Source organism: Sarcophilus harrisii, chromosome 4, assembly GCF_902635505.1.
Source record: "Sarcophilus harrisii chromosome 4, mSarHar1.11, whole genome shotgun sequence".
Lineage (NCBI taxonomy): Eukaryota > Metazoa > Chordata > Mammalia > Dasyuromorphia > Dasyuridae > Sarcophilus > Sarcophilus harrisii.
This window is the reverse complement of record NC_045429.1, coordinates 44,882,477-44,906,254: the sequence shown is the minus strand read 5'-3', so window position 1 is coordinate 44,906,254 and position 23,778 is coordinate 44,882,477.

Here is a 23,778-nt window from a genome sequence, read left to right as displayed (position 1 = left end):
TCCTCCTTCTCTCTCTTTGTATCTCCTTCTGTCTCTCTCTTTTCTCCTCCCTCCACGTTCATACACTTACACACACATACACACATAGAGAGACCCATTCAATATTGCCCTTCTACTGGTTGTCCATACTCATACATAATAATAAAATTATCAAATAATATATTCATTTTAGGTAAATAATGTGTATATAAACCTACTTTCTATACTTTCTACCCCTCATAACTATCCTATCAGTCAACAAGAAGCATATATTAAATATTTTCTATATCCCATGCATTGTGCAAAGCACTAGTAATATAAAGAAAAATAAATAAATTTAGGCCATACCCTCAAAGTGCTCACATTCTCATGGAGGAGATACCATACAGATTTGTATTTACTATTATACCATGGAAATAGAGGGTGATCTCTGAGGGAAGGCACTAACAGTTGAGAAAACCAGAGAAGACATTCTGCAGAAGGTGAAATTTCTGGTGAATTTTGAAGGAGAACAGGAAAGCCAGAAGGCAGAGTTAAGGAGGGAGATCTTCCCAGGCACAAGAAACAGCTGATGCAAAGCAAGGAATCCCAAGAGAAAAGGGCTGGGTTCAAAGAACAGTGAAAAGGCCAGTGTCACTGGACCATAGAGTACAGTCATAAAATAAAGTTAGCAAGTTTAATGAAGATGAAGAGAAAGCAGAAGCATCATTGAGCAACCCACAAAGGCAATTTCTTATAAATGTGGAGTAAAGAGAATGTTATGTTTTATGTTACTTATATTTAACTTCCATGAGCCTGAATCATGACTCCCTATTTATTGAGGCTCTTCCCTGAAGTTAATGTATTTTAAGAGAGATTTTTGTATTTTTTTTCCAGAAACTTGTATATTTCCCAGCAGATAGGAAAGCAATATTTGCCCTACGTGAATATGCTTGCTTGCCCTACCTGAGCCTTATTGGCCAAAGGGAAATCTGGCTCAAATGCACAAACTCCACATATTTTGGCAACAAATGCCTTATCAAATGGTTTTGTGTTTGTTTGCTTGCTTTTTTACATCCTAGCATGTTATTAAGTAGAGGGATGGGATAGAGGGGAAGTAAGAGGGGAAAAGCAATGCGGGGACACAGTACACCTCTTAATGCTACTCTTCTCTACTGAGTAATTTTGCTAGCTGGTAACCTTATTAGCCATTACAAAAGCACCTGAAGATGAAGCCTTTCTTAGATAGTGAACACTTTTTTTCCTCCTTATATCAGATGTGTTATGTCCATGACAAAATGAGGTACTTCTGGTATTTAAATTAAAATCAGTTCTAAGACTTATTGAAATGGAAATATATATATATATATATATATATATATATATATATATACACTTTATATTTTTGTCCATATCCATAACTACTAAGAAGTAAGAGCAGTGACATGCTGGCAAATGTTTAACAACTGAAAAAAAAAGAATGTATACATGACAAACTTTCAAGTTTTATCTGTATTATTACCATTTTTTCCACAGCTTTCACATATCTAGACAATCAACAAAATAACAAATCAAGCCTTGGTTTATAGAATTTGCTGATCCCCAAGGTGTAAAGCTTACTCTGAAAATTTTACAATTGGCCCACAAGTTGGAATGAACTAATTCCAGCATACACCCCTGGATGAGAGAGACCATTTCTAAGATTCCAAGAATACTGAAAGTGGATATGATACACACACACACACAACCATATATATTTATATATGAAAATCGGAATTTAAGATTGGTCTGGTTGGCACGAAAGGCAGATGTTTATTTATTCATTCATATCACAGACATTTATTGAATATTCAAAATGGCAAACACCAAGAGGTATGCAAAAGAAATATATTTCTCTAGGCATTCACAGTCTAGTTGAGAAACAAGATTCACTTTAAAACTTGGATGATTTGGGAATTCATAAATGTGCACATTCCCTCCTGTAGTACTAATCAGAGTTCATCCATGCTTTCTTATACTCTTCGAACCTGCCTCAAATATCTCAAGGTACCAATCCACTTTACACACTGTTGCCAAAATAATTTTCCTTAGGTTCCAATCTGACCATGTGGCTCTTCCATTCAACCAACTCCAGTGATTCCCTATTGCCTCCAGGGTAAAATATGAAGCCTTTTGTTCAGCTTTAAAGCCCAGCCTTAACCTATTTTTCCAAACACATTAGACATTACTTTCTCTTCCCACTATGAACAAGGCAAATTGGGCTGCTCTCTGATTCTTATGTCCCATTTCTTTGTCCTTGCATTGACAAACTCCTCTTCTTCAAACTTCTTCCTTCTTAATTCAAACTCAGAATCCTTTTTCTCAAAGATTCAGCTTGAGCAGCAACTTCTGCCTGGAATCTTTCTTGATCCCCTATCTAGGGGGAATGTAATAACCAATGTCTCCCTCCCAAGGTATCACATATTTAGATATTTTGTATTGCTTGACCTCATATTTATATTGTATATATTTACATATGTAATATTTCCTGCTAACTAAAATGTAAGCTAACTTTTGAGAAGTGATTATTTCAATCTTGTATCCTTGGGACGTAACTGGCTTCTTCAACAACTTTTATTACAATACTGGAAAGTGCAGGAGGAGAAGAAGGAGGAAAGTGAAAAAGAGGAAAAAAAGGAGAAAGAGGAAGGAAGGAAGGAAGGAAGGAAGGAAGGAAGGAAGGAAGGAAGGAAGGAAGGAAGGAAGGAAGGAAGGGAAGGAGGGAGGGAGGGAGGGAAGGAGTGAGGGAGAGAGGGAGGAGAAAGAGAAAGTAAAAAAGTAAGGAACTTCATCTTTGATTATTATGATATCCAAATTGATCCTGTAGAACAGTGAAAACATATTCTGCCTTGCCTCTTTCCACAAGTAGAAGACACTCTAAATAGAGAATATCACTTACACTGTCATATGTGGTTGATACATTGGTTGCTTTTATAGAACTGCTTTTTTTATCTTTATCATAAGATATGGTCCATTGGATAGAGAAGAAGGGAGGAATGTATTCTGAAAAGAAGGTGACATAAAAACAAAAGATACCCATAAAACTAAGAGGCAGTGTATGGTACAGTAAAAACAGTGCTGATTCTATAATCTGAGGACTTGAGTTCAGATCTCACCTCTGACCCTGTGTGACTTTGAGCAAGTTATTTAAAACTCTCTGGGCTGCCATTTTCTCATTTCTAAAATGAAACTATATGTCTGGTTTCATCTATAGACAGACTAGGTGACCTCTGAGGTCTCTTCCAGTTTTGGATTTGTTTACTGAAATCATCCACTTAATTATTTATTTGTAGAAGATTCCCATGTTTCCTTGTCTTTGTAATCTTTGTAATCTCCAGCAAAGACCAGTGAGTTGGGAGGACAGGATCAGGTCATTTGTCAACTTCTCGAATACCATTTTCTGACCTCTGATTTCTCCTGTTAATTCTTACTTCCTAAAAGTCTAAGAAAAACAAAGAAATGAAGGAGAAATAGCAGCAAGAGGGTATGGTGAAAATCTGCACCCTTGATCTGGGCCCACTTTGCATCACAAACCCCTTCCAAGAAAGAGAAACCACAGATGATTTGTTCCCATATAACAACAGGTCTGTGGGGATTATCAAATACTCTACATTTTGTCACAGGGGCAATTGTAACTAGATTTAATAAAGGTTTGGGAGCAAGGGAAGACAGCCTAAGATACTAAGAAAGAAAGGGAGGGAGAGAAAGAGGGAGGGGGAGAGGAAGAGAGCAAGGCAGAGAGTGAGGGAGAGAGCAAGGGAAAGAGCGAGGGAGAGAGCTAGGGAGGGAGCAAAAAAGGGAGGGAGGGGGAAAGGGGGAGAGAGGAGGGAGGGAGGGAGGGATTAAGGGAGGGAGAATGAGATGGAGGGTGGGAGAGAAGGAGAGAGGAAGAGAGAGAGGGAGGGAGGAAGAGAGAGAGAGGAAGAGGGAGGGAGGGAGGGAGGGAAGGAGAGAGAGAGACACGAAGGGAGGGAGAGAGAGACAGACGGAGGAAGGGAGAAAGGGAGAGAGCAAGGGAGGGAGCGAGGGAGGAAACAGGGGAAAGATGGAGGAAGGGAGGGAGAGAGGGATGGAGGGAGAGAAATATCCCGATGGTCTCATTTAGTCTTGATCAACTGAAACAAGTCACAGGACCTCAGAGCTTTTATCTATGAAATTCACTTTGCATTTGTTAAAACCCCTGCCAGGCAGTGTGAATTGCTAAAGGTGCAAAGTAAAACTCAGAACAGTCTCTGCCTTCAAAGAGTTTACATTCTCCTGGAAGATACACAAATATTTAGATCCAAGATATTTTTTATTATAAAAAGTATACCAATAAATGGGGGGGGGGGAGTCAAATAAGGCTTCATAGAGCAAGTTTAAAGATAGCTAAGCATTCTGAGAGGTGGAGATAGGGAAGAATTGTATGGCAAGCATGTTAAATAACTAGTGAAGAGTCACAGAGACAGGAGATGGGAGGTCCACTCCTGCAAACCACAAGTAGATCAATTTGACTGGACCATTGACTGAGCAAAGAAGTCCAGGTAAAGTAAGCTAAGCAAGTGTCAAATTGTGAAGATCTTGAAACATCAAACTGGAGGGTTTGTCCTCTAGGCAATGGGGAGCAAGAGAATGGTCTGGCTATCACATATTTTGGTATTTGTGCAGAGGGTAGGATAGAGAGATGAGAGAAAGAAAGGAGAAAGAACTATTATAATAATTCCTAGAAGACTCCATGAAAGACTGAATGAGATGGTTAAAAAAAAAAAAAAAAAAAAAAGAAGGGAATGAGATTTTCTGAAGGTAAAATCAATCAGACATTTATTAACCGTCCACTATGAGCCAGGAGTTCACTAAGCTCTAGGCATACATAATAAAACAAAAAATAAAAAACAAAAACAATAGTCACTGATTGCAAGGAGCAATAGATTGTATTCTAGAGGAATTTATCATTGACATCTCAGGAATAAGATTCATCAACCATTGGCAACTGAAAGACTTAAATAAGATGACATTTATGATCACTTCTAGTCCTAACATATTGTGATTTTTAAAAATTAGGTCCCTGCTTGATTAATGTCCATCAGTTGGGGAATGGCTGAATAAGTCATGGTATATTGTTGTGATGGAATACTACTATTATAAGAAATTATGAGTTCATTGATTTTAGAAAAACATGGAAAGATGAAATGAGCAGAATCAAAAAAAAAAAAAAAAACAGTGTATACAGAAGTAGCAATGGTGATTTAAGACTAATATTGACCAAATAAGTCACTTTGACAATTATAAATACCCAAAAAGGACATATGAAGAAAGATATTATCTGCATTCGGAAAAAGAACTGTTAAATAGTTGTATAGAATTTTATACACACACATATACACACACATATGTGTGTGTGTGTATATGTGTGTGTATGTGTGTGTGTCAAATGGCAGCCATATTTAGGATGGGGGGATAGTAGAAAAAAAGGGAGGAAAGGAGATTTACATGATAACTTTTTATATGTTTAAAAGGAATAACAAATTGTACATAACATATTTGCAGTTTCATATGCAATCTTTTTGTTATACTGTATCTCATAATAACACAGAATACTGTGTTATAGAAATGGTTGTTTTATTCCATTAATTAAAAATAAAAGGGGAAAAAAACAGAATCAGGTCCTCTGTCTTAAACACTTTTTTGTGGTCTGTTTTGGAGAATGCTTTAGGAGAGCTGACTAGCCAGAAAATTTTTTGAAGTGTTTTCGAAGCAGCTTACGCAAGTCACTTTCAAGGCTTCTTATTAAGACAAATTCTAGGTGAATAATATGTTTTGGACATCCATGCACATGTTCCTTCATAATTTGGGCCATTGCTTTCCTTTCACTGTTTCTCAGGGTATTTGAATAAATCTTGGAGCCTGGAATCTACTTATCATGGAGATGCTATTGAATACCTTAACCCAAATCTGCCATAAATAGGCACAAAGCAGAATCAATTAAGATCCCAGATATAGAGCTATGAAGCCCCTCAGGACCATCTAGATGAACCTCATTTTATTGGCAAGAGAACTGAACCTAGGAAATCTTAAATGACCTACCTATGGTCACAAACTAAAAGTTGCTGGGTTTTTTTTTTTTTTTAATGAAGATTTCAAGTTTTCAGAAATTCACAAAGGGTTTTATTTTCCCAGAGCCATCAAGATTATTTGACAGGACTAAAGTGAAGTGATAAAGAAAATGAGTTAATTTTTTTTAAAAAATGAAATCTCTATTTGGTTCAAAGCTTTTAAAATTAAAGTTCTTTACCTAGCAGTCCCATAGTTATTCACCCAGGTCTTTAAAAAAATGTTCTATAATCATCTGACCCTTTTCCCAAATTTCTTTGTTTTTACCTTTCCATCTCTTTGAATAGTAAATATTTATCAGAGTAAGAAAATACCTTATCTTTCAGAAGAAGTGAATGATTATTAAGGAGTAATTTTGATCTGGAAGGTATGGATGGGGATGTGAGCTTAGAAGTGGAAATTTTGAGGAGAATATTAAGGCAATGGGACTCAGCTAGAAGACCCACACTGTGCACCCGACCCTTTTTAAAGGGTTCACTTCGGGAGCTGTGCATTTTTAAAAGCCACATGTAAATTCAGGATTTGGGCATGTGTGATTGCATCCCATTTCTTTTCAGGCTTTAGATGATGATAAACACTTACTTCAGGCTTGCAGTCTGCCCGATGGGGCACAGAACTCTGAATTAGACATGGTTCCTGCAAAGAAGGTTTAAAATCTAAATACAAATTAAAGAGTCGGGATAAAAAGCATCCAGAAAGGACCAAACATTCTGCAAGGGCAAACCTGTCAGTGCAGGTATTCAAATTATATTTTCCAGCACAATTTGCCAAGTGTCTTAGTGGTACACACACAAATATTGTGTGTCTGCACATTTGCACAATATGTGACCAGATGTAAGCACGTAGTTCTATCTAAGTTCCTTTTAGCTTGATGCATTTAAAGGCTAAATTTAGGCAAACACCTAAAATTCCAGCTCCCATTTTAAAACTTGCTTCCATTCCTAGTTTAAACTGCAGGATGACACACCATGTAAATGCTGGTCTTAGGCCATAACTAGGACCATAAGAGGTAAACATAGTGGTATAGGACCTAGGGAAGCCCCCCTCAACTGCTCCCATGGAATTATCTGGACATTCCTTTCCTTTACTAACCCTCCTTCCCCACACTGCCCAAACCAAATTGTCTTTTATCTTACAATACCTCATTTCCAGGAAGTTCAATCAACTCCATGTTTTTGATTGAAATAGGAGATATGCCCTGTATGTTTTTGAAAAACTATTTTTAAAAAACATGAGTTGATGCTTTGTATGTAACATATATTGTATATCTTGCAAATTTTTGTTTGTAGGAATAGGAAAATACATAAGCAGTTGTGGGGGTGGAAGGACTGGGATAAAAAAAGAAACAAAATTTTACACGTGGATAATCAGTTTACTTAGATACCTCAAAACATAAATGATATCTGCAATTTATTTACCAGAGATGACTTCAGATAATTTCATTGTGCATCGATTTCCCCTAAGGAGAAAGGAAGTGATGGCCAGTTAAACAGAATCTTGAAATGGAGAATAAACAGACATAGATTCATTTCTATTGGGCCTTGTGCTATGCCTTAAAGGAAATTTTTTTTTAAAAATCATTTCCTTGAGACTTAGTTTTTGTGATGGATAAATAAATGATTAAACTTGTAGAGTATTTGGAGATCCTCTGATAAAACATTTTTATATTGGCCAATTTCAGATTTATACAAAAAATTTAGGAATAAAATACAATTTGTTGTTAAATTCTGGTGTGTTCACGAAAAACCTAGATTTTGCTAGATCTAAGTGTAGAATTTTATAAATATCTAGATAAATGGAATAGTTTGGGCCCAAAGAAGAAATACATATATATATATACGCACACACACACATATATAATGCCTTCCTTTCTGCCATTTCTTATAAGAGGTGGGTACTATGGATACAGAATACTGCATACAATGCTAGTCATTTCTGACAGTAAGTTTTGCTGCATGTTTTTCTTTTTTTTTGTTATTCTCTTTGTTATAAGGAATGGCTTTTGGGCTTGGGGTAGTAGGGAAAGGATATATTTGGAAATATTAGTTATATGAAAGCAAACAATATCAGTAAAATTTATTTTAGGAGAAAGAAAGTAAAATGTTAGAAACAAAGGGTTACAATAGAAGTCTATTGTCCTTGTAGTTCTATACATAGAGAGAATCTTGATTCTGAAAATCCCTTAAAATGTGCATGTTGATTATTCCAAATCACTTGACCTGAAATCTGTTTGAAATTTGTTGAGCATATTCATTATATACATTTAGAGACCAAAAATACACATGTGTCTGCATATACACAGATAAACATTCAGAGGGAGCACACAGGCCTGGGAAGAAAAATGACTATACTAATTTCAAATTACATTTATGATTTTTAAATCATTTATTTCTAATTAAAATCCTGGTTTTTTTCCCAAATGTACAAATCTCTTTTTTGCTTTTTCTAGGCCACTCTTTACTGATTTTTTACTATTTTATTGATGATTTTTTGTCTTCACACAATGGTTATTTTCTGATATACCAAATGCCAAACCCTAACACACACATACACATACATACACACTTGTATACACATCTATTAAGCCCTCATATGTAACCAAGAGAACCGTTAAGCAAAACAACTACAAAGCAACGATGTTTGACACCCAAAGCTCTCTACCTGCACCTCTATTAAAAGGAAGGACTTATGTTTCATGGTCTGTTTTCCAGGATTGAGATTGGTTGTTAATATTAATTTTCATAAGCTTCCCAAATAAGTAATACATCTCTGTTATTGGATATGCATATATACATAAATGAATGAATGGGTAGAAATGTGAAGATCGTGTATTTTTAAATCAGCAGGAGACAGGAATTCAGGTTAGGGGAAAATCGTCAGTCTTTATTCTCAGTGAAGAAAGATCCGAAGTGGAAGAGAATCGGCGATAGCAATGTGTGCAGCTGAGTCAAGAAGCTAGCTCGACCAGCAGCCACACAACCAGCAGCTCGGAGTCTCGAACCCAGGTCCAATCTCCCCCCAGCTTCTCTTCCTGTCTCTCTCTCTGCCTCCACCCACCAAAATCGTCATTTCCTATACAACACATCAGGACTTGCACAGAGAGTGGGCAGGGACCATTCTTTATCCAATCATGTATATTAATAGAGTATAGCCCAATTACTATCTAGCCTCACGTACTTGGGACCTCAGTGCATCAACTCAAGCCTCAGCCCATTACATCTCCTGCTTTCTTTTATTTTAGAGCACAGGTGGTCATGCCATCCCTGACTCCTCAGGGAGGTCAGAGCCCCCAAGGGGAGGTGATTACAGCCTTCCTAACTTCTCAGAGAAGGAGGTGAAAGCACCAAAAAGGAGGTGATCACAGCCTCCCTGACTTCTCAGAAAAGGCGGTGAAAGCACTAAAAAGGAGATGATCACGCCCTACCTGACATCTCAGGAAGGGAGATGAAAAGCACCAAAGGGAAATGGGGGTTGCTAGCGGGTTTCTGGGCTGAAGGGTCAGTACCCTATAAGAGAATTAGTAGATTTTAATGTTCTTGCTGATTCCCATCCTCATCTTGTATTCAGTCCGGTCAGATGAAGAACCAATTAAATAGTTAGAGGAGTATAGGGAAAGGAACTAAAAAGTTATCTAGAGTTCTTTTGCTATATTAGGAAGACATTCATTGATTTTTAAAAAATAAAATTTAGGGTTCTTTTGAGAGGGACAAAAGCAAGAACACTGATTAAAGCTGCAACTTCTAGTAGGAATAGCTTGGGTAGAGTTTTAAAGTACACAGTGGATTATAGGACAAGACTATTATAAACTACCTTTTATACTCAAAGTTCCCAAGTCAGGCAACTGGGAACTGCTTGTTTGCTTCATTGTATTCTTTTTTGCACCTCTGGTGACATATTTTCAATTTTATAATATATATAGCAATAGGAAAATGGGACTTGGTATAAAATCATTTCTCTGTACAAGAAACAGACATTGATAATCTATGATTTTGGCACTGAGAAACTCTACCAACCAGGCTATAACTTATCTGTAACTTATGTTATATATATAATTTATTAGACAGATTTTAGGGTGTTGCCAAAGGAACACAGAGTGACCAGGCCCATGTAGTGTCACATAGCTGGTGTCGGAGGCAAGATATGAATTCAGGTCTTCTTAACATTAAGTATATTCTTTGTACCATAAATGTCTCTCATAAAATATACTGATTTCATAATGGTAAAATGTCTACACAACATATATAATATGACAAAAATAATTTCATACTATTTTCTTGGCTTAAGTTTACTCATTAAACTTCCTGTCAGCATGCATCTTATCATGTGTCATATTCGATAAGCCAACGGAAAAATATTTGCTGCAAACCTGCTGTGCATCCTATTCTAGATGCTAGGGGAAAGTAACAAGAAGGATAATACACAATTATCTTCCATACTATCTTCTTAGAGAAACTAACATAGGAAATTAGTAGATATACAGATGTGTATGGTATATATGTTTACATATATATTGTTTCATAAGTTTATATGCATACTATATATATGTAGTACATTTTACATATGTAAAATATATGTAGTCCCAAGTCTGCAAAGTTGCTAGGATAACTGTTATCTCCATTTGACAGATGAGAAAACCAAGGCACAGAGAAATTAAATGAATATGTGTGTATATACATATTCACATACATAAGACCTATATATGTGATACACCTAAACTCACATATTTTCTACAGGCATGAGATGTTACTTGTTGCAACATATGGATATATATGAATATATAGAAAGAGATATATATGTGTGTATACATATGTATGTAATATATACATTTTGAGAAAACACTTGAATATGGTTTCTTGAGAACAGTACAGAAAAGGGACATTAGATCTTTTGTCAGAAAATGACTGAAATTCCAATTATTTTTCTTATTATTTATGTAACAATATGAAAGTTACTTTAACAGTTTATTCATCTATCAAATGAAGACAATAATAGTTTTGTTTCCAATTTTGGACGCACAGGAATTTGATATTAGAAATAGCTTTACTGACCTCAACGATGAAAAAATATTTCTTAGAAACATCTTTATGAATGTTTTCCTGGAGTCAAGAAGACCTGAATTCAAATCTATTTTTCTGATACATAGTAGCTATGTAACCCTTAAACACATATTAGCTGGATAAATCACAATCTCTGTTTGCCTAGTTTTCCTTATCTGTAAAATGGGGACAATAATAGCACCTATCTCTCATGGTTCTTGTAATGATTGATTAAGATAATTATAAAGTACTTAGCATGATGTCTGGCATAAAGTAAGCTCTATATAAATGTTAACCATTATTACTATTGTTGTTGTTGTTGTTGTCTTTCTTTATCTCCTTCCTTCTTTCCATTTTCATCTTTAAAAAGCCCTGGAATGACTTTTCTTAGTTGGGTATCTTGCCAAGTTTTCTTATTTTTTCCCTTTCCACTCTTTCTGCTGTTTATGAGGGCATAATTTAATAACACTGATAATCTTCCATCATCTTTCTCCATAGGAACTTAAAAATTAGTTTAGATTCTAAACTAGTAATACTCTTGGCTGCTATATATCTCCAATGAGCAAAAAGAGGAAATGTTTACTGCCTTAGGTGGTTTTTAGACTTTTTAAAAAACAAAATGAGGTAATATGTATAAAGTGCTTTACAGACCTAATAGGGCTATATAAATGACTGCTATTTTGATCTCAGAAACCAAAAATACACAATAACCTGGGCTCACAACAGAACAGGAGAAGAAAGAGAGTGATGGCCTTTAGGAAATTAAATTACTTTAATGTTCCTCCTAACTTCTTCTTGAAAAAAAAAACTTCCTAATAAGAAAATTCTTATTGTGATACTCTTTGGGTGGGAATTTTGGAGTGCAATATTCTCTAAAGAATTTAAATCAAGGCTGACATAAAAGGAAAAAAAGAGCTTATGGTGGGTGTAAGCAACATATGACACATCACAAGCAAATAATTATATGTTAGGGTAAGCCAGGTCAAGAACATAATTAAATACAGTATTGGATTAGAAAATAGTCTATCTTGTAGGGAGCATGGACAGTTATCCTTCTAATGTCAAGAAATTCCAAGGAAAATTCCTAACACGAAGGGCAAACTGCCTTGTCATGAAGCAATGTGAGGATATCAACAAGACAGGCAAAGGTTTGGCAACACTGAGTTGCCACATCAGTAAGATTAGAAATCCATTAGATCATTGGATCATAGAATCATAGAGAGAGAACTGAGTGTTAGTCATTTAGTCAATAGCATTTATTAAGACCTTACTCTCTGCAAGGCACCTTGGAAATACAAATATAAACAGAAAAACAAAAAGAATCTCTGCCCTCAAGGAGCTTACATTTTTTTTCCATAGTTGTTTATTTTTCCAAATATATACAATGATAGTTTTCACCATTCACCTTTGTAAAACCTTGTATTCCAAATTTTTCTCCCCCTCTCTCTTTTCCTCCCCTCCCCTAGACAACAAGCAAAACAATAGGTTAAATATGTGCAATTCTTCTAAACTTATTTCCATATTCATCATGCTGCAAAAGAAAAAGCAGATCAAAAGGAGAAAAAATGATCAAGGAAAAAATAAGCATAGAAACATCAACCATCATCAAAAAAAGGGTGAAAATAATATGATCCATATTCAGGCTCCATAGTTCTCTCTGAATGAGGATGGCTATTTCCAACTCAAATCTATTGGAATTGCCTTAAATTACCTCATTGTTGAAAAGAGCCAAGTCAATCACAATTGATCTCATTGCACAATCTTGATGCTGTGTACAATGTTCTCTTGGTTCTACTTCACTTAGCATCAATAATAAGCTTATATTCTAATCAGAGGATTTCAGAAGTCATCTAGTTTAGCCCCTTCATTATGAGATGGGGATTCTGAGGTCCCAGGAGGTTAAATTCAAGGACATAAAGGCAATAGGCATCAGAAGTAAGATCTGAATGCATGTCAGCTACCTAGAGAATCAGTGGTCATTTTTATTATATCACAGGATAATGTATAACTCAAGATAAGTGTTTTTGCAAATTACAATAAATCTAAGCTATTATCCTTAATTTTTACATAATGTATAAAAGTTTACCAAGTTCTTTTGCTTCAAAGGACAGAATGAAAATATTATATTCTCATTTTAGAAAAGGGAAAATTGAGGTTGAAAGCTTAAATGACTTACCAGAAGCTATATAGATGATAAGTAGAGGAACTGAAATACAAATCCAGGTTTTCTTATCTTACCTCTATTTTACTACTCTACACTTTGTATTATTACTTTTAGTGATGTTCCTTATTTATCCAGAGGATGCCCAGAATACAAAGCATCTTCAACCCGTTACTTATTGTTTTTCCATAGGTTCAGACTCCTGACCATGGGCAGATATTGGATTGTAATCAGTTCTTCAAGCAATCAATAGACATTTATTAAGAACCAATTATGGGTAGCTTAGGTAGCTCAATGGATAGAAAGTCAGCTCTTTAGTCAGGAAGACCTGATCCAAACCTAGTCTCAGACTTTTATCAATTATACGACCCTGTACAAGTCACTTAACCCTGTTTATTTCAGTTTCCTCATCTGTAAAATGAGCTGGATAAGGAAATGGCAAATGACTCCAGTATCTCTGCTAAGAAAATCCTAAAAGAGTCATCCAGAGTTGAACACAAGTGAAAAATGATTAAACAGCAAGGGCCCGCTATAGATCCAAAGACAAAAATTAAATAGCTCTCAACATGCAGAAACTCTAATGGGAGACTCACCCTCTCCAGTTCCATAAAGGTCTGGGTCCATTCTCCTTCAGGTTTCTCCAGGTAGTACCTCCCCCACATATTTCTTTTTTGCAAGCACTCTTTTCTAAATAGGAGACAATCAAACTAACCGAAGGTCTTCAGAAGCTATTCGCCCTCCAGGTCTTATAAAGAACTAATTTAATTTCAAGTAGGAAAAGAAAATCAAACATAGAGAATAATCTCATTTACAGTTGTCAGTACAAAGTATTAGGAATACCTTTACAAAGTAAAATGCATTGGGATTAAACTGAGAGTAAAATGCCTTAGATTTGAAGATGCTAGATGAAAGGGACCATTACTTTTTCAATTTAAATATCTATTTAAAGAGGATAGAAAAATCCAAAATATCTGAGGATGAAGGGGAAAAGTGGGTTGATTTTAAGTTCCTAGAATATAGGACTTCCAACTATGCTCTAAAAGTCTGTAAAGTCACTGATATGGATGGGTGGTATAAGCATAGGCTTTTAAGAGCAAACCCAGTCTCCTGTCAACGATTCTTTACATGGAGATGTTTTTAGAGTTTTTATTTTGTGTTGGGATTTTTCAATGGCATTAAACCTCTAGCCCATTGTAGAATCAGGGAATCCAAAGGGACCTTGGACTATTTGATAATACCTGGGATTTGAAACTAAAGATCTGTGGCCATTAGCAATCCCATGGTAGTCTTTGAAAGAGCAGGAATGCTAACTTCAATATCCTGGACAAAATCTAAACCAAGTAATAACACTTTGCTTACTTTGATTCCCCCCTGTAGTTTCAATTAGCTGATTGTGCCCCTGAAAATGTTTTTGCATGGCAGTGTTTGGTGAAGCATGGTTACTTGAATACTGCATCTATTATTTCATTGGTGAGTCAAGTGGGATCCCCTTACTTAAAGCCAAATTTTCAATTTTGAGTACAGACAATGACCTTATTTAAACATGTAAGTCTGGATTTGTAAAGCATCATCAGGAAAGGTCTAACTCCCCCAAAACTAACATGCCCCAAAATGGAATTTTCCCACTGTTATTGTGGAAAGAAAAGCATCAACTCCAAGAACCCATTGACCTAGCATTTTTATTATCAGTAAAAATAGTATTGCTGTGATTATTTTATTATTGAGTGCCTATTAAGTGTTCACACTCGGCAGGCCACCACAGCAATCATGCAAAAGACATTGCTCAGCATAGTTATTGAACAAAGAATAATAGCTATGGAAGAACGGAAAATATATACCATGCTATCTCATTTATCTGGAGACTTCAAGAAAAGAGCCGTTGTACACAAATCGATTTCAGGATCAGGAGCTAGAAAGAACCTCAGAGATCTGTCTAGTCTGATACTTTTATTTTATAAATGAGGAAGATAAAAACTAGGAAGATCACAGATCACACAAATTCTCTGACTCCAAATCTATCCTTTCTACTGAACCATGTTGACATCCTTTTTTATGTGTTTTATTTTCTTTCTTTAACAATGTGTGGTTAAAAATACTTCTAAAATATCCACACACCGATTTTTGATCTCTTAAACCATTTTAAATTGTAACCAATGGCCCAGAATCCTGGGTTCTGGGTTTATCCATAGACTATGTTCATTCTTGGAGATATCTGCCCATAAGTCAATCTCTTTGGTTCGTCTTGCCCTTCCCAATGTCCTACTTTTGGAACTCAACTCTGTCACTGTCTCTTTGCTACTGTGGGCCAAGAAGTTCTCCAGAAAGATATTTGCACAAGCAATATCTCTCCTGTCTCCTAGGACCTCACTCAGCATTTCTGCTATTTTCAACCACTGGTCTCTGACCTCTACAATCTAAACCCCAAATCTGTGTCTTTTTGGTTATAAAGGTCAAGTTGAAAGATGTAGCTGGACTCTTTATTATAATCATCCTAAATATGGCATGAATGGACTAATATGAACCCTAGGAAAGGGAACTCTTCATACCCCAATTCAATCCAACAAGCAGTAAGTGCCTGCTACATTCAAGGCATATGAGATGAAAAAGGCAGCTAAAAAGGTTAGCAAATGACCACATCAACAAAATTAACAGCATCTTAAGGTTTATAAAGGAAATACAGTATCCTTACACATATTTATGCTCTCTTAAAATCATGTCATTTTATCTTCAAAATAATTAGGTATCAGGTGTTACTATTATCCCCATTTTATAAATTAGAAAACTGAGGGATACTTGTCCAGAGTCACACTGATAGTAAGTGCCTGAAGCAGGATTTGAACTCAGATCTTCCTCATTATAGGTCCAGGTTGTTATCCTCATTTGATAGAAAAGGAACCTGATGTATAAAGAAGTTAAATGAGTTGTAATAAGTATATGAGGCTAGATTTGAATTCAGGTCTATGGTATGCCACAGGTCATTGAACTTGGAGTCAGGAGCCTCTGAATTCAAATCCAACCTTAAACATTTACTTGCTCTGTGATCCTTTACAAGTCATTTGACTTCTCTGAATCTCAGTTACCTTTTTTGTCAAATGAGGATAATAGCCTCATCTACCTCCCAGGTTTGTTGTGAGAATCAAAGGAGAATATTTATTAAAGAGTTTGCAAATATCAAACTACTATGTAAATATCATTATTATTGCTCGTCCCAAATGTGATTTCAATAAAGATATTAGAACCTTGGAGAAAGGTATGTTCAAAGCCAAAACAAAAGAATTACCCTTTAACCCTCAACTCCTCCCAGTCATAGCTTCTTCTCCCTCCTTCCTTCTAAAATCTCTAGATTCTTTTAAAGCCAGAGTCCCAGTACCACTTTCTGCCTGGGATCTCCCCTTATCTCAGTTTCTTCAGTAGGGGCAAACAGTTGGTGTTTCCCCCTAAATCATCTCATATCCACTTATTTACACCTCTGCATGTGTTATTTCTCCTACCTTAACTATAAAGTCCTTGAGGGCAGGAATACTTTTTACTTTGCTTTTATATCTCCAGTGCTTGGCTTATAGCAGGGATGTCATCAGTATTTTGTTGCTTGATTGGTTGTTTGATTCTATCCAAGAAACCTAATTTTATTTTTTCTTGGTTACACAGAACCACCATTATGAATATCAGCTATTTTACTGTGCTGGAATATTCTTCTGCTAAAGCATGACTTCTATGTCTCCTTCTGACCTGGAGACACCCTGGTCTCTCCAAGGCATTAATGTCAGTGGAGTGCAAGCATATAAGCAGCAGTAGTAGCAGTAGCAGTGGTAGTAGCAGCTGCAGAAGAAGCAGCAGCAGTAGTAGTAATAGTAGAAGTGGTAGGATGAGGATCAGAAGTAATAGTAGTAAAGGAGGAGGAGAAGGAATAGAAGTAGGAGTGTAGAAGTAGGAGTACTATTAGCAGTAGTAGTGGTAGAAGGAGCAGTAGTAGAAGTAGTAAAAGTAGGAATAGGAGTAGAAGTGGGAGTAGTAGTGGTAGAGTTAGTAAAGTAGGGGGAGGAATAGTAGAAGTAGGAGTAGTAACGGCAGCATTTGTAATATTAGTTGTGTAGTAAAAGAAGTAGTAGCAGTAGAAGTAGGAATAATAGTAGTTGTAGTAGCAGTAGCAGCTGCTGAAGTAGTAGTAGTAGAAGTAGGAATAATAGTAGTTGTAGTAGCAGTAGCAGCTGCAGAAGTAGTAGTAGTAGTAGAAGTAGGAATAATAGTAGTTATAGTAGCAGTAGCAGCTTCAGAAGTAGCAGCAGTAGAAGTAGGAACAGTAGTAGTTGTAGTAGCAGTAGCAGCTGCAGAAGTAGTAGAGGTGGTGGTGGTGGTGGTGGTGGAGGTGGTGGAGGTGGTGATAGTTGTTGTAAAAGCAGTACTAGCAGTAGCAGCTGCAGAAGGAGAAGAGTAGCACCGAGAGCAGCAGCAGTAGTAGCAACAGCAGCAGCAACAGGAATAGTAATAGTAGTAGCAGCAGTAGTAGCAGCAGCAGTGGCAGCAACAGCAGAAGTAGTAGTTAGTAAGGTTAGCAGCAACAGTAGCAATAGCAGCTGCAACAGTAGCAGCAGCAGTAGTAAAGTAATAGCAGCAGCAGCAGTAGTAATAGTAATGTTAGTAGTAATAACAGCAAATGTAGCAGCAGTAGTAGAGCAGTAGCAGCAGCAGCAGTAGTAATAATATCAAAGTAGTAGTAGTAGCAGCAGCAGCAGCAGCAGCAGCCACAATATTAGTAGTAGCAGCAACAGCAGAAGTTGTAGCAGCAGTAGTATTATTTAGCTCTGGAAGATCTTACCAAGCTAGAAAGACTTTGAAAATCGGTCAGGGGATGGATTATATGGTTATCCTCTTAGTGGACCTAGCCCAGCTAATTTTAGACAGGCTCGCTGAGAGTAATAAATTTTTCAACTATAGAAACACATAAAGACCATTCAGTGTACAGAGTAACCTCACTGATAAAATTACGGTTCCTTGAAATCATGAACTCTATGGCCTTGATACCATCCGAGGTCCTGGGAGGGGTATGTAGAGATAGTTACCCTTACCCTAATTGGCCTCAGCCTACAAATTTTTTTGAGTTCTTTGGTCTCTGACAGAATAAATTCTTGGCTACTCCCACCCAGGTCTTATTGGGCTCTCAGCTGTCACTTATTATTTTTGTCAGCATGCCTTCCTATAGCTGCCCCTTCCACTTCACTTCCTCATCTGTTGCCTAGGAAACCCTGCACCCAGAACCTAGCACCCACCCTTCTTAGGACTGTATGTAAGAGTAAAGTACTGCTAAACATGAACCTGAAGTGTTTTCTTCTGAGAAAAAAAGGTTTATTGACCATTCAAAGCTTTAAAAAAAAACAAAACTTCCTTTCTTTTTTAAAAAAAAATTCTACTGTAGCCAATTGAAATTGATAATAAGTAAATGGTGTATATAAGAACACATTTATATAGAAGTTTATGTCTTGCAAAACTCTTTCCATACATTACCTTATTGGATTCATGAAAAAACCCTTTGAAATAAACACTATTATTACCCTCATTTTATGGAAAAGTAGACTCTCAGAGGGATTGACTGATTTGTCAAAGGGTCACAAAAATAGTGAGTGTCTGAGTTTCCATCAAAGCTCAACTCAGTTATAGCCTTCTACATGGGTCTCCCATTATAACCTCCAACTGTCAATTGTTTCTCCTGAAAAGAAAAAAATCTATTTATGTATTTGGTTTGTATATTGTTTTATATATGCATGTCAAATACTCCAGAGAATATAAGATCCTGGAGGGCAGAGACTCTTACTTTTTCTTTATATCCCCAAAATCTAGAACACTTTTTGTGATACTTAGCAAGTGCAAGTGTTAAAAACAATGGTTTAGGGATCCCTGATCCCTGAGTCTAGCATTTTCTGGAAGTGTTACTTTATATCAGATAAAGTAATTATGATTTCTTCCAATAGTAATATAGGCTGTTGCTTATTAAGATGTAGGTAAATTCAACTGTTATTCAATGAATAAGAAATAAAAGCTTGTTATTCTAACATTCCATTTATGCCCAACTGTACGTGACCTTATTTGGTGTTTTCTTGTCAAAGATCTAGGAGTAGTTTGCTATTTCACTCTCCAGCTTACTTTACAGATGAGGAAACTGAGGCAAACAGGATCACACAACTAATATGAGCATGAGGTCATTTTCAACTCAGGAACATGAGTTTTCTAACTTCAGACACAGCTCTCTATCCATCTAGCCACCCCAGAAATCAAAGCAGGCAGAAACAAAATTTTGTCATGATCTAGGAAAATGCTATATTGTATTTAGTATTTAGGTAGGTTTTATAAAAGTTTTTGGCTATAAAAATCTATGGTATCTGGAGATTCAGAAGATGATAGTTTTATTTTTCTGTCATGTAAGTGTGAAATAGATATGGATCCTGAGAAGTGCCGAGTTTCTTCATTTTTAGTATTAGATTAGCCATGCACTTTCTTTTTTAATAAAATTTTATTGATATCTTTTGTTTTTATATTACCTAAATTTTCCAATGTAGTCCTCACCCTTCCCCCTTTCAGAGAGTCATGCTTAGTAACAGAATAAAAAGGAGGGGAAAAACAGTTCAGCAAAACCAACCAACATAATGAAAAAATCCAATATTAGCTCCAGTGTTCCATTTCTATATTCCTCCCCACTCCCAATTTCTGAAAACAAGTAGATTAAGGTACCTTCTATATTTTCTAGAGGACTAAGGATGGGTAGGATAGTTTTGCAGCATTTGCATTCCATTATTTTGTTAGGTGTTTTTTTTTCCCATTGCTTTGTTATACTCATTGCATATATTGTTTTCCTGGTTTTGCTTACTTCACTTTACATTCATTCAAATTGTCCTGTGCATGTCTGTATTCATTGTCATTATTGGTTCTTACTGCATAGTAATATTCACAATTTGGTTACTCAGCCCCCAATCAATGATTATCTATTTTATTTCTACTTCTTTCCTTCTACCACAAAGAAGAAATGCATTGTTTTAAATATTCTGGAGTATATGGGGCCTCTCTTTCATGTCATAGAACTTCAGGCATATGCTTGACAATGGCATCTCTGAACTAACGGGTATCAGCATCTTACTCATTTTATTTGCCTCTTTTCAAATTGTTTTCTAAAATAGCTGTATACATTCATAACTGCATCAGCTGTGCATTATTGGGAAAGCAAATAGAAAGAAGGGGAAAACTTGGATCTGAAAATAAAATTTAATTTAAAAACATATTTTAAAAAATAAAATTCAGAAATAGTCAAAAAAGAAAAAAAAACCAGTGTGTTAATAGGAAAATCTTTCTACATTCTGTCCAACATCTATCCCCTGATTTTGTCATCTTTATCCATTTGCTGGGTATATGGTTAAAAAAAAAAACTACTGAGGTACTAAGGGAGCATTCTTTCTTATACTTATTAAAATTTTACAATTCTTTTTTTGAGAATTGTCTGTTCATGTCTTTGACTATCTATTAATGGAGAAATGGCTTTTTTCCTTAGACATTTCTGTTTGCTACCTATAATTCTTAGATATCAGGCCCTTCAAAATATTTGATATAAATAGTTTTCCAGTTATCCCCTTCCTTTGTAATCCCAGTTATATTAATTTTGTTCATGCACAAACTTTATAATTTCATATAATTATAATTAAATTTTTTCTTTTATAGGCATTTCTAATCTTTTCTTTGGTTAAGAATTTGTCCTTAGTATAAACTGTGAAAGTACAAAATTTAATTCTTTTTAAATTTTTAATTATTTGATCATTATAATCCGTCATTTACAGATCATTCTGTTATATGGTACAAGTTTTTTCATCTAAACCTAGTTTTTACATGATTGCTTTTCCATTTTTCTTAAATTTTTTTGTTAAAAACAGAATCTTTCTAAGGCAATTTAAGAGATTCTTAGAGCAGAGTTGTTAAATTCTATTATTTATGGTCCTTTCTTGCTTAGTATGTTCCAATGAATAATTTTTGTATTTTTAAATGAGGACCAAAATGTTTTTCTGCTTACTACTTTATATCATATTTTAAAGCCTAGGAGTGTTATTCCCCCCTCAATTCCCATTTCTTTTAGTATTTCCCTCAACATTTTAAATATTTTATTCTTCCAAAATAATTTTATCATTTTTTCTAATTCTTCAAAATATTTCCTTAGTAGTTCAATTCAAATAGCACTAAATCTATGGATTAATTTTGATAGTCTGTCATTTTTATCATACTATCTCTCCAATTACTTCAATTTTTCTTTATTTTTATAAGGAGAATGTCACAATTGTATTTCTATAGGTATTTACTATAATTTGGTAAACTGAAATCCAGATATTTTATGTATTTTATAGTTATTTTGAGTAGAATTTCCCTTTCAACAATTTCCAACTGGATTTTGTTAGTGATAAATAAACATATTATAGATTTGTTTGGACTTTATCTCCTAATCTGCAAGGCTCCTGCAGCTACTAATTGTCTCATTTTCTTTGCTGATTCCCCAAGATTTCTCAAATATACCCTCATTTCCTGAAGAAATAAGGATAACTTTGACTCCTCTTCATCTATCCTTTATTTCTTTCTATTTTCCTGTTGTTATTTTTTACACATACTAAAACTACTACATATCAAATGACAACAAGAAAAGAGGGCATAAAATGGATAATTCTAATTACATTAACAAAAATGTGCACAAACAAAACCAATGGAACCAATATTTGAAAGAAAGCAGAAAGCTGGGAAGCAATATTTATAGCTATGCTTCTGATAAAGCTCTCATTTCCCAAATATAGAGAGAACTAAATTTAATTTATAAGAATTCAAGTCATTCCCCAATTGATAAATGGTCAAAAAATTCAAACAAGCAGTTTTGAGATAAAGACATTAAAGCTATCTTTAGGCATATAAAAATACTCTAAATCAAAAATTCTTAAATTGTGGGTCAGGACCCCATATGGGGTCACATAACTGAATGTGGACATTGTGAAAAATCTGGCGACTGTAAAAGGTTTGTGAACACTCGATGATCAAACAATTCAAAATCAAATGCATAATGACTCCAAGGTGTTTCTGACAATGTTTGCCAGTGTTGGTTCTGAACATACAATAGGCACACTTTGCATGCAGAAACACTGCCAGAAATACCACGACTCAGATTTCAGGTGAGGTTGAGTAAAAATGTCTTCGGTAAAAAGGGGCCAGCAGTCCTCTTTGAGGTGGCCAGAAACTGGAAATTGTGTAGATGTCCTTCAATTGAAGAATGGCTGAATAAATTGTGGTATATGAATGTTATGGAATATTATTCTTCTGTAAGAAATGACCAGCAGGATGATTTCAGAAAGGCCTGGAGAGATTTATGTGAAATGAGCAGGACCAGGAGATCATTATATACATCAACAACAATATATGATGATCAATTCTGATGGACATGGCCATCTTCAGCAATGAGATGAACCACATCAGTTCCATTTGTTCAATAATGAATAAACCAGCTACACCCAGCAAAATAACTCTGGGAAATGAGTGTGAACCACTACATAGCATTTCTAATATCTCTATTTTTGTCCATCTAAATTTTTGATTTCCTTCACAGGTTAAGTGTGCATTATTTCAAAGTCCAATTCTTCTTGTGCAGCAAAATAACTGTATGGATATGTATATATATATATATATATATATATATATATATATATATTGTATTTAACATATACTTTGACATATTTAACATGTATTGGTCTACCTGCCATCTTGGGGAGAGAATGGGGAAAGGAGGGGGAAAAATGGAACAAAAGGTTTTGCAATTGTCAATGCTGAAAAATTACCCATGCATATATCTTGTAAATAAAAAGCTATAATAATAAAGAGGGGGAGGGGGCCACAACTGGAAAAGGTTTAAGAAACCCTGTTTTAAATCACTATTGATAAGAGAAATGCAAGTTAAAGCAGCTTTGAAGTATGAACTCTCACCTATTAGATTGGTTAATATGACAGAAAAGATAAATGGTAAATATTGGAGAAAATATAGGAAAATTGAAACACTAATGCATCATTGGTGAAGTTATGAACTGATCCAACCATTCTAGAGAGCAATTTGGGACAATTCCCAAATTGCTATAAAACTGTACATACCCTTTGATCCAGAAGTATATCTACTGGGATCTGTATGCCAAAGAGATCATCAAAAAAGAGAAAGAACCCACATATACAAAAATATTTATAGAAGCTCTTTTTATGGTGGCAAAGAATTAGAAATTGAGTGAATACCCATCAACTGCTGAATGGCTGAACAAGTTTTAGTATATGAATCTAAGGAGCTACTATTGCTCTATAAGAAATGATGAGCAAGTAGATTTCAGAAAAACCTGGAAAGATTATTTATGACCTGATGCTTAATAAAGTAGGTAGAACCAGAAAAATTGTGCATAGTAATAGCAACATTGTGCAATGATCAAATATGATAGACTTAGCTTTTCT